Consider the following 12,945-nt stretch of genomic DNA (forward strand, 5'->3'; position numbering starts at 1 on the left):
AAGTATTTACTGTTAGGGACTCACCGTGGAAACTTTGCTTATGGTGATTCCAAACCACGGATTCGCTGTCTTTTCTCATCCCGTTCACCCCTTGGCACAGCAGGATCATCTGCTGAGCTGAGAGTACACACAAAGACAAGTTTATACAATCAATTAGAAGATATATTAGTTTGCATTACAATAGTGAAAGTGTACACTCAATTAAAACTCTCCTTTCTAAATAGGCTATATCATTTATCTTCAGTAGTTTTAATATTGCAAAATAACACACACAATCTCTGGTTAGATTGAAATGTAAAGATCAGAGGGCAAACAAAGGTGGAAGCATGAGCTCTGGTCATCAATGCTAACAATTAGTAACACGCAGCACATGCCATGTTCAAATATACGGCCTTGTATTTTATTTTGGTAAATATCCTTTTGACTTTTAACACCTCCACACCTATTGATTATTATATCTTTTATCAAATCTTTGAGGAAAATGTTGTAAATCTCATGATCTTAAATTTGATGAAGGTAAACGGAGAAAGGTAAAATACATTTTAAAATGAGATTATATAGATTTTCATGTAAAATAATTTTTTTTTATATCTTAACTAAGATGTTTCTCTAATTTTCCACAACACACATTTTTAAGAGAGATTTAAAAAAAAAAAAAGACTCTAGACTTTAACATACTTGATACCAGTGTCATTACACAGTAACGGTGCCATGAGTTTTAATTCTAGGGTCGTTTGAGCTTTGTCAGTCAGTGTGATAGAAACATCCAGATGAATCCGATGCAGCCCTTTCTTTTGTTTTTGTTCAACCCTTGATGTGACGCCACACTCAACTCTAATATAACCCACATTTCCTTGTGGAGTGCCTGAGCATCCGCCTATCTGGATCCGGCATCCCACTAAAAATCACTCCAGGTGTTTACAAACCAAAAAAAAAAAAAGTCTCCAAAATAATTAAGACGCACGCTTTTACAGCAACCTCCGATTCAGCACTGCCAAATAAAGACTATGTTGAGCTCCAAACAAAGAGCAGCGTCAACTTTATTTTAATCCACTTGGGGGATGTTTAAGGCGCTCCTGCACAGTTATGCATAATGCACGGCCATAAACCATCCAGGAGTTCGGAGAGAGATGTGTAATTTACCAAAGCCCCATGCTGTGCCCAGCTATAGAAGGAGGAGATAATTACTGCGTATCCTTGGCAAACTTTTACTCAACCAATTCCTAGCGAAAAATAAATGACCCACTTACACGGGGCAGAGAAACAGTGCAGGGTAGCTGATCAATATCAATCTGTGTGAATGACACACAGGGCACATTGTCACATTATGAACAGCGTATCGGTTAATCCTTGATCTCCATTCAGGCTGCATAATGAAATCTAACGGCTCATGATGTTAAGTTCTTGGTCTCTTTGTGTAGGCGGCACGCTGCTCACAAACAATCACAGCCAAAGCAGGTTGTGACAGTGATTCAAGTCTGCCCCGGCCAGTAACAGCTGCAAATAAATATATATATAAAAAAGATTTTTTTTTTTTTAAAATGCTTGTACACTTCTGACACAGTGTGAAACATCTCTAAGCCGTATCATTGCCTACACTTGGTGCATGATAGGTCATTGAATAGAAATGCCCACTGACAAATGCCCGAGGCCCGGAGGTTGCCTCACTTTTTTTTTCTTCATAAACTGCACACTTTTGTCTCGTTTCACAGCAAATTTCTGCCAACTTCAGTGTTCATTGTCAGCAAAGATGTGAGTGTGGAGTTTTGTTCTGAGAGGCATGATGCAACCAAGCTGTAACACCAAACAGAAAATGCTGTTAGCTACAGAGGTCTTTTTAGTTCCTTTCTTTAAAAGAATTTCTTTTCATATTAAGTTTCACTTTTTTAACTCCATGCATCCCAGAAACGTTTTTATTTTTTCTTTCTTCTTTTGTCCACAATAAAGTCGCCCTTTGTCAATCACCATTGGATTGGGACACGGCTATACAGTGTGTCTATATAAAAAAGAAAAAAGATTTGTTCCTCTATTGTATTTTCTTATACAGCTTCCTTGATCGTCTGTTTGTGCAGATCATTGAAAACAAATGACATGCATAATGTATAACGGCAGTTAAAGAACACGACGTGAGATAAAATAGATGCAGTGAAAAATTCACTGATGACACTTCAAGAGATGTTTCTGCACAGGTAATGATGAGCACACTTTACTTGGAAGCTTGCCGCCTTGCTTTTTTTGCTTTTTTTTTTTTAATTAACAGACCAACTGCCAAAGTTATATTCTGACACAAAATCAACATCTTGTTTGCAACAATGCTGCTGCTGTCTCCGCACTTACACAATCCAGGTTGAGAGATGGCTTTCATCCCACTTGACAAGGTTAAAAACACACCAGGAAGATAAGCAGCACAAGGGAATCATAGAGAGGGAAAGGAGTCCCTTGATTGTGTGTTCTGCTGTTAGTATGATTTTGACTATGAACATTTTGTCATTCTATTTGGATTCATTCCCTCTTCCTGCATACTTTAATAGAGGACTTACAATGCCAGTGGTGGAATGTAACTAAGTACATTTACTCAAGTACTGTACTTAAAGCTATAGTGAGTAGTTTTTGTCTCCCCCATGAGGAATACTAAGTAATGACAACAAAACTGTTGGCGCGTCCACATGATACAAGCCTTCTGTGATCACGCACCGCAGAGGTCATTATCTTCACCACTCGAGTTTCTGCGCGGGAAAGTCTTGGACGCCCCAGTCTTGTGAACATAGTCAGAGTGAGAGGTCCAGAGAGAGTTGTGTGGAGCTGGTAGTCTTAATTAGCTTTGTAGCAACTCATTTGGCTTGAATGTAACGTACGTTCATTAATATCAAAAAGTTACGCACTACAGCGTTAAAGTGGCAGAAGCTGAATCATTCAACCATTTATCCTTTACTTTTAGCTAATCATTTTGACTGATATTACTTTCAGATTTCTATTTCAAATAGATTTCACTCACTGTTTTCGACTTAATTTTAGATAATCATGTCAGCCGTTGATTCATTTCTTTTGGCACATTATTTCAAATGTTTATGCTCTCTTAATTAGCTTTGTAGCAACTAATTTGGCTTGAATGTAACGGACGTTCATTAATATCAAAAAGTTACACGCTAAAGCTTTAAGTCCAGATGTTGAGGTACTTGTACTTTACTTGAGTCTTTTCTTTTCATGCCACTTTCTACTTTTCAGAGAGAAATATTGGACTTTTTACTCCACTACAGTAACCTGTTACAGCTTTAGTTACTAGTTACTTTACACATTAAGATCTTTGCACACAAAACACATGTAGTTTATAAAATACAATGTTTTATTATAAACTAAACTACCCATCAATATAACGGCCTACAAGTCCAGCTGAAAGGATTAGTCGATTGATAGAACTGTTTTGATCGTTTCCATTTTCTAGAATGTGAGGCTTATTCTGCATTGACTGCTTTTAATCAATGACAAATGATGCTGTGTGGCAGGAAAAAAATCTGTATTACGGTTACTGATTATAACTCTTTCTGTGACATTGTATGATTTACAATTACTCTCGAACGTGTCATCTGGGTGCCAGGAACCAGAGGGGTCAAAGGTTATATGACGCCACTGACCAGCGACTAAACCTAACGTCCCGTGTCAGAAATAAAATAAGTTGGAATAGTGTAAGTACACGACTCAACAAAATATATAACATATATTCTAACATATTTTAATGCAGAAATACCTTTTAATACTTTAAGTACATTTTCCCGATGATACTTACATACTTTTACTTAACCCTCGTGTTGTCTTCCCGTCAACCATAAACTCGTTGTCCTTCAGGGTCAAAATTGAAAATGACCTTTTTTTGGGGGCTTTTTTCCCTAAAGCTTTTTTCGATGCTTTTGACATTTTGTTTTAATTCATAGTCAATAAACCCTAATTTATATGGCTTTATATCTCATTTTTAAGATGAAAAAAAAGCAGAAGTCATGAATTATTTTGACTAACAGATAAAGCTATATTGTGTAAAATGTCTCCTATCTAGCGGTGAAATTGTATATGACAACCAACTGAATATTACTTTCTAGACCCTCCCATTCCGAGCGCGTTTTAACTCTTAGGGTGGCCGAACCCGAAATGATCTCTTAGTATCTCCATCGTTTACACGCAGCTGTTCTAGCCACTCCAAAATTAACTTTGGTCTTGTTGCTTACCCTGTCGCGTTGTCGTTTTAATTCTCTTTTTCACTTCCCTGGCGAGTAATCTCCCCCTGGCATCCCGATGCCACTGAGTGTAAGAGGACAAAAGATGGAGGTATGTCCCTCTTTGGCTAATGTATTTTAAAGATGGAGGTATGTCCCTTTTTGGCTAATGTATTTTAAAGATGGAGGTATGTCCCTTTTTGGCTAATGTATTTTAAAGATGGAGGTATGTCCCTCTTTGGCTAATGTATTATAAAGATGGAGGTATGTCTCTCTTTGGTTAATGTATTATAAAGATGGAGGTATGTCCCTCTTTGGCTAATGTATTATAAAGATGGATGTATGTCCCTCTTTGGCTAATGTATTATAAAGATGGAAGTATGTCTCTCTTTGGTTAATGTATTATAAAGATGGAGGTATGTCCCTCTTTGGCTAATGTATTTTAAAGATAGATGTGTGTCCCTCTTTGGCTAATGTATTATAAAGATGGAGGTATGTCCCTCTTTGGCTAATGTATTATAAAGATGGAGGTATGTCCCTCTTTGGCTAATGTATTATAAAGATGGAGGTATGTCTCTCTTTGGTTAATGTATTATAAAGATGGAGGTATGTCCCTCTTTGGCTAATGTATTATGAAGATGGATGTATGTCCCTCTTTGGCTAATGTATTATAAAGATGGAAGTATGTCTCTCTTTGGTTAATGTATTATAAAGATGGAGGTATGTCCCTCTTTGGCTAATGTATTTTAAAGATAGATGTGTGTCCCTCTTTGGCTAATGTATTATAAAGATGGAGGTATGTCCCTCTTTGGCTAATGTATTATAAAGATGGAGGTATGTCCCTCTTTGGTTAATGTATTATAAAGATGGATGTATGTCCCTCTTTGGCTAATGTATTATAAAGATGGAGGTATGTCTCTCTTTGGTTAATGTATTATAAAGATGGATGTATGTCCCTCTTTGGTTAATGTATTATAAAGATGGAGGTATGTCCCTCTTTGGCTAATGTATTTTAAAGATGGATGTATGTCCCTCTTTGGCTAATGTATTATAAAGATGGAGGTATGTCCCTCTTTGGCTAATGTATTATAAAGATGGAGGTATGTCCCTCTTTGGCTAATGTATTATAAAGATGGAGGTATGTCCCTCTTTGGCTAATGTATTATAAAGATGGAGGTATGTCCCTCTTTGGCTAATGTATTATAAAGATGGAGTCATGAATATGCATTGTGGAAGTAGCCTACGTGCTAACGCTGCTGCGGTGATGGCTCAACCAGCTCCTTCTTGTCGGTTATTGGCTGGAACACTGTTTGTTATGTTTGGTGGTGCAGGTTGGCGCAGTTTGTTTTTCTTGCTGTTTGTGGAGCCTGGGCTGTCTACAGACAGAGAGAGTTTTTTTTACAGTGTGTTCAGGGAACAGGCAGCTAGCAGATAGTGAGGAGATGTTTGCTGTATGTGACGAAAAATATTGTAGCCTAAAAAACGCGTCACATCACTTAGAGCACCTTTAAATAAAGGATCTGAATACTACTTATGCATGTATTGTAAAGCAGCAGCAACGGAACAAGTGTTTCAGCTCCACTGGTTCAATAACAAGGCTCTCTGGACATGTGAAAGCTTTGTTAAAGATAGTTTTTTATTCTACTTCATCAGTGATTTCAAAAAGAAAATACTCACGCACACACTAAAAGAAACTTTGGAGTAAGTTTCCACAGTGTGCCTGCATGTGTGGATAACCTTGAGTTCAGCAGCCTGCCTGTGCAAGCTACATGCTAAGGTTATAGTCAGAGCAGAGGCGTGTTGGTAGGCTAGAATTCCAATTTGGTCGAATCAAAGCATGTAGATTCAGGACTTTCTCAGGGCCAGCTGAGAGGAGCCAGGAATGCAGCCTGCAGACTCCAACTTGATGGAATTTTCCACACATACCAGAAACAGTCCCTTGCCAGTGTGCCATCTGCTGGATGATGGGTCAGTTACTTCCACAAAAACATGAGCAGATATAGTACAAGCATGCAGTAATAGCAGCCATGCATACAAAATAAATCTTCACAGTTTAAGTGTTTTTGCTCTATCTTCCCCTCTTTTCTCTCACACGCAAAATACAGGAGTTCCAAGAGCACATGATGAGGAGGACTTGTTAAATTTGGGAAAACTTCTGCACAGATCAGTTTCAAAGCCACGTTATGTGTCTCTACATGGATTCAGCTTGGTATTTTAACAGCAGTATCCACTCTCAGCTTTAGTGCAGAGATTTTAAACGGTAAACAAGTGTGTCTTATTTCATTGCACCACCCTCAATTATGATCCAATAAGAATCATCTGTCCTGAATCAACCCCCTTTCCTGCACTGCTGTCACAACACCTATTAGTTAGTATCACACTGTAGATCTGGATGTTGGGTGTGTGAAACGTTGGGAGGCTCCTTCCTCATATCACACAACTTTTTTTGTCTTTTTTTTTTTTTGAATTTAAGAACATGCATTCTCCTGCTTACTAATGTACACATATTACAGACAGGGGGAATCTCCTAGCAAGCTCACACACGTTTCAAAATAGTTAGCCAAAAATAATGGATACGTAGTTTAAAGAGTTAGCTAAGAGAGCATAAACATTTGAAATAATGTGCCAAAAGAAATGAATCAACGGCTGACATGATTATCTAAAGTTAAGTCGAAAACAGTGAGTGAAATCTATTTGAAATAGAAATCTGAAAGTAATCAGTCAAAATGATTAGCTAAAAGTAATGGATAAATGGTTGAATGATTCAGCTTCTGCCACTGGGGCGTCCAGTTACCTTACCACGCAGAAACTCGAGTGGTGAAGATAATGACCTCTTCTGAAGAGTCCTTCATGTTTTTATAATCCTCCGTGTCCTCCTTGGCTACTAGCAACTGCGTTGGGGAGGGGCGCGTGTGCGATCACGGAAGGCTTGTATCATGTGGACGTGCCGACAGTGTTGTTGTCATTACTTATACCATGGTCTGGGTGAATACTCGATTCTGATTGGCTGCAGGGTGTCCATTAAAAAATGATATAGGACACCTTAAGTGCTACTGTAGTAGTAAGAATGCAAACCTGACCAAATTGACCCAAACATCGACAATTGCATTGTATAAAAAAAAACTAACCATATCCACTTTTTGTAGTGTTACTCTACGTGTCCATCTGCGTTGTATCTATGCAGGGACGGACTGGGGCTAAAAAACAGCCCTGGACTTTCTCTCAAATAGGCCCATCATCGGGCCATTTGCCCCAAGCCGTGCGTGACAGACACTAGCCAGAATGTCCTGATACTATGCCACCATACTGTAGCCTATCAGACAAGGTATTCATAGCAAGTAACATCTCAAATGATGATGGGGTTGTGTTTATTAATGAAGCCTCAGCCTTCAAATAAAAACTTAAAATGTACAATGCCATTACATCTGCACTGAAATTAAAATACAAATAATGAAATGTCACTGGCTACAGAAACCCCAAATTACACAAACTTGTAAACAGTACAGAGTATTACTGACAACACTTTCAGAGATAAAGTAGGCTACTTGCTGTACCTGAACATGGGGATTAGATATATTGTAGGCCTATACCAAAACTACACTGAGAGTGTTAGTTATTATATACTATAACTATTCAAATATAAATGTATATAACATGTGTTACTTTGTGTTAAAGAATTTGCATTGTATAACCTATTTAATATTTTCTCAATGTCATATTACACTTTTGATTCATATTAAGGCTGTGAAATGATGAAAGTGACTACTCCCTATCAATGTTGTCTGTGAAGCTTTCACCAACAACCACCAGGCCTTTGCCAGTTCCATAATAGTAAACACAAATATGAAAGACAAGGAAAAACTGTACTCTGATGGAAGACAGACAGAAAGTGCAAGCTAGGATTTTTATGGTTAAACTTTTGGTTACATTTGGTGAATTATTTAGCCCTCTTCCCTGTTTGTTAGCACGTTTAGAGTGGTACCAATGCATGCCTGATGTTTTCCCGTTTAATTTAATACCATAGTCTTCATCCTAGCAACAAAACTGAGTTCACCACAACCTCTCATTTACAACCAAGTGAAATTGTGGTCAACCGGCGATTCATTTCTAACGCGTTTAATGCTTCTGGACTTTTCCAGAACGCACAGATTGTCAGTCCGTGTATCTGTGTACAATGCCTGCTTAGATGCTCAAAGTGTGTTTTCAGCGTATCTTTTCACACTTCAATTGAACATAATTGAGACATTGTCCAGCACTTTGGTGACAATGCAGGAAAACTCAATCACACTTTTTCTAGAAATGGCATCCACTGATTTCAAGGGTCTCACATTACCACTGACACGCTGCAGGAGTGTAAAATAAATACAACTTTGTGCAAAGCTGAGCATGTAAACTGTGAAGATTTCATTTCAAGCTTGCCATTTGCGCTGTGTATACAATGCAGATAGCATTTCTTCTGTATTTCCGTATGTCTCGGTGGAATCTTCCAATGATAACATGGTTATGGGGACATAAAGGCCACTGAACCAGTTTGAAGTCTTTGTTTTTTACTGGAATGATTGCTCACAAGCAATTTAATTGTGTTTAGAGCAGAGATCTTCAACAGGGGGTCTGTGACCTCTAGGGGGTCCTCAGAGTTACTGCAGGGGGGAACCAAATTATTGTTTGATGTATATTATTTGAAAGCTTAAGGACTTACTTTGCCTTCTACGTGTATGTTTAACATATGTTTAAATTATATATCCATTTTCATGCATCTGTCCCAGTTTAATATGCAACTACATTTTTATACAATACATGTAGTAAGGGGTCCCTGCTCTGTCTCCCTTTCAGCTAAGGGGTCCTAAGCCTAAAAAACGTTAAAGACCCCTCATTTAGAGTATAGAAGTTAAACTGATGCTGAAACGATAGCAAAATCAAAGTCTCTCTGTATAGACACAGAGTCACAGTCAGTGTTTTGTTTTGGACTCGGCTCTCATGTCATTCATTCCATCAGTTAACTGTTCTTAATCTCTCTCTCTCTCGCTCTCTCTCTCTCTCTCTCTCGCCGCTGCACTCCAGCCTAATTTCACTTTATATCAAATTCTCCCATGTTACATAGCTCCCACTGCCTGCATCTAATGCCAACTGCTGATCCTGGTACACAGGGCTGGTTAAACAGGAACTACACACACCTAGCTCCAGGCCGCAGTTCAACAAGAACCACACACAAAGCACTTGGCACATCTACCACCTCAGCTCTCTGTCTCTACTGCTCCTGTGTTTGAAAAATACCACAATATCATATGGAATTCTGGGTAAAGCATTGTTACATTTTATTATGAAATATATTATTTCCTCACAGGCAAGTCCACTACATTTACATAAAAAAGAGCTAAAAACAGGCTTTAGATGAGCTTTCATATTTTCATTTCATGGGAAAAATCTGGCATTAGCGCTCAGTGTATTTCAGTAGAGATCATCATCAAACGTTCACAGCCTCTATTAGTATTATATAGGTGTATTTTTCATGTCAGCTTTTTATTTTTTTTGGTTTCCTCCAGCCAAAGCAGTAAATGGATTTAAATCCAACATGGAAACATGGGATTGGCGAGGATGAAAGCAATCCCACCAAAGCCACAGAATTCAACTGCTTTACCCCCCAAAAAAGAAGAATTTTACTGTGGGTACTTACATGGATTCAAGAAGAGATCATTCAAAAATGTTTGTGATATATCAGTCATGATACATGTATAATGCATTAAATTTCTTAAATTTCTGAATAATCTGTTAGTTTTGCTTAAAATGTATCATTTTTGATTGATATTTTTTCTTTGTCTTGTATTTCAGCCAATACATGAAACCAGACAAACAGTGCTTTCGCCTTCTAAACTCTGGAAAACTTCCCACTCTTTATGTTTGCAAGAAGCAAATCAACTCATATAACCATCAGGCCTCATTAACCTGCATTTATGCACATTTGAAACGAAAGAAATGAGCATATTTTTAAATATAATTAATTCTTACTAATGTATCATAGTTAAGAGCTACTGCATCCCTCAGTGCTTTCATTCAGAGTAACTCTGAAGCCCAGGAAATGCCAGGTGGAAGGGCTGATGCAAGAAAGCAGAGTGACACCTGTGCTCACACATTCACACAATTGTTATCTGTTCTACATCACACACGCAGACACTCTTGGTATCTGCAGCACTACAGACATATTTAGTGTTCTGTGTGCATGGGACCACAAGCATTTTATGATATAATCACATGTGAACCAGCCATAGTATATCTAGCATTGTGCATTAGTGATCTGTTTTCTAAGGTTGAAGGAGACTTTTGATGGTAAAAAGTCTTTTTTGATATAGCTTTACTCAAACCACTTACCTTTGTTTTTTTCTTTTGTACAGCTGTGGAAAGATTCTCACATGGAAATCATAAGTGAATCAAATATAGGTTTCTCAAATCACTCAGATCCTTTCTTAGCTCATGCTGACTGTCTATTTTACATGTATTTCCATACTGTAGATAAGCCTGTGAGGACATTATTTGTTGTATTCCGGTCCTCCCATTTGCTTATCAGATGTCAGTTGTTTTATCGTGACCCCTGTAAATGATACTTTGCATGCTCCCTCTTGTTAATGTTGTGACTGAGTAAGCGATTGAGCACTATATTGATTTGATCTCTGAGATTAGTTGAGCATCATACGAGCGCTATGGAAATATACACTTATTTCAGTGCAGGAGTTGGCGAGTTAGCTTTGTCAGTGGAAGAATGTTTTTTTTTTTAGCTGTCACTCGTCCTGTGGATACAGTTTGCTAATTTAAGACATGTTAGACAAAATAATGAGAAAAATGTCATGACCAAGCCCATTGATGATAAGAAACTATAATGAAATATATATATATATTTCTCTGAAGTAGTCATACTTGATATTTGTGTTAATTATCATTTCTTAATGCAATGTATTACCTGGACAAAGCCTTGTGTCCTTATGGCAATATATAAATCACAAGTATGTCAAGTTTTTATATTCATTTACACTTTTTGTTATTTCAATGATTTTTGTCAAATATATGTTCCACATTCATTTATTTTGCCAGCACTGAAATGTTGTCATTCTAAGGGCAGGTTTTGAGAAACAGAAGAAAATAAATCTCACCTTTTTTCTGCTGGAAGGAGTGAGGCATGATGGGATCTGTAGTGGAAATCAAGGAGGAAGTGCCTGCGCCTTGAATTCAAAGCTGTGAGCCGAGGTTCAGCAAGCGAAGGGGGGCCTCTTCTGCAGTTCCAAAAAAAGTCTTTTCACTGAGATCAATCAAATTTTCTACCTGACTATGGTAAGGTCCAGCACAGCAAAAACACAACCTGCCCAAACTGTGCTCACCAGAGTTGTATTTTTCTGGCAAGTAATATGTTTCAGGATGCAGAGTCTGACTGGTCCCCCCCCACCGCCCCCCTCCCTAAGCTGGAGGGATGAAGCTGTCTTCAGTGCAAGAGGGCACTGAGTCTGAGTCAGGCGGTGGCGGAGCAGCTCTGGTGAAGCCTCATGTCTGTCAGTGTTCAGCAGGATGGGAACGCTTTTGGAAAGGCGGGCGCGGCAGCGGCAGTGGGGCTGAAGTGAGTCAAGTCGACTGAGCACGCTTCATGTTAGTGAACCGGTCCACAGGGCATCTCTTGCTCTCTGAGCTGATAGGCCGCCTGCACTCTAGCGTTCATTGATTGTAGCACTCATTCGCTCCACGTTTCCACGAATGCTGAAACCGTGGGGCAAAAAAAAAGAGGAAGAGATTAAACAGCCTGTAAAATAATCCCAGTTTTCCTATCTATAATTCATTTGAACGGAGAATCTAAAATCTCATTAAACCACAGGAGCACAAACCATCGACTACAGCAGTGCCTTTACCGCGGAGGAACTCCTGGAGCTCAGGCCATCTGCCAGATTAGAGATTTTCATATACAGCGATGACACATTGTTTTATAAACAGAGCTTTTATACAACAAACATTTCAGTGTCCTGGAGCATTAATCTACCTAAGCTGATCTCAATCCATGGAACTAGATATTGCTCTTTATAACTTGTCTCGTGGAGGGGGTGGGGGGGGGGGGGTGTTATTACATCACGCCAGCTGTCACTTCAACCTGGCACAGCCAATAGGAAGGTCAACAATGTGACTGCCACTGAAAAAATTAGGGAAAATCCTGAAAACTGTAAAACAATATTTTGGGGAAATTCTACAGTGTTACTACTTTTTATTTTTTTAAATCACTCGTGGCAACCTCAAATCATTAGAGTTGAGCTGCATATAATCATTTTCATTTTTTTGTTTGCAAAAAGCAAAGCACTTTTCTGCACATGAATCCATAGTGTTAATGTAAAAGCCAGAGTATCAGTGTGTAATCGCTCTCGACACCTGATGTTGAACTCAGATTAAATGAATGCATGCTGTCTGTGCAGATAAGCTCACCTCAGCGGGTAAGAACTCCCAAAGCTCTTGCTATTAACAGCGTTAACATGCTGCACAGCTTTACTGTGTCAGCATCAGGCGCTGTTGTGAGGGGCTGCCATCATGACAGAAAAAATGAGTGACCAATGCATCAGAATGTGCACTTATACAAGAAACATGAGAGGGAAATAAGATGTATATGGCAGTTTGACAGATCTGTACAGTATGTTCATCGCAGCTATGGGGATAATCCATTGGATGAGTGGACTAATATTCAGCCAATCCTGCTAAAGCCAAATTAGTCCAACACATT

The sequence above is a fragment of the Perca flavescens genome, chromosome 9, assembly GCF_004354835.1.
Source record: "Perca flavescens isolate YP-PL-M2 chromosome 9, PFLA_1.0, whole genome shotgun sequence".
Classification (NCBI taxonomy): domain Eukaryota; kingdom Metazoa; phylum Chordata; class Actinopteri; order Perciformes; family Percidae; genus Perca; species Perca flavescens.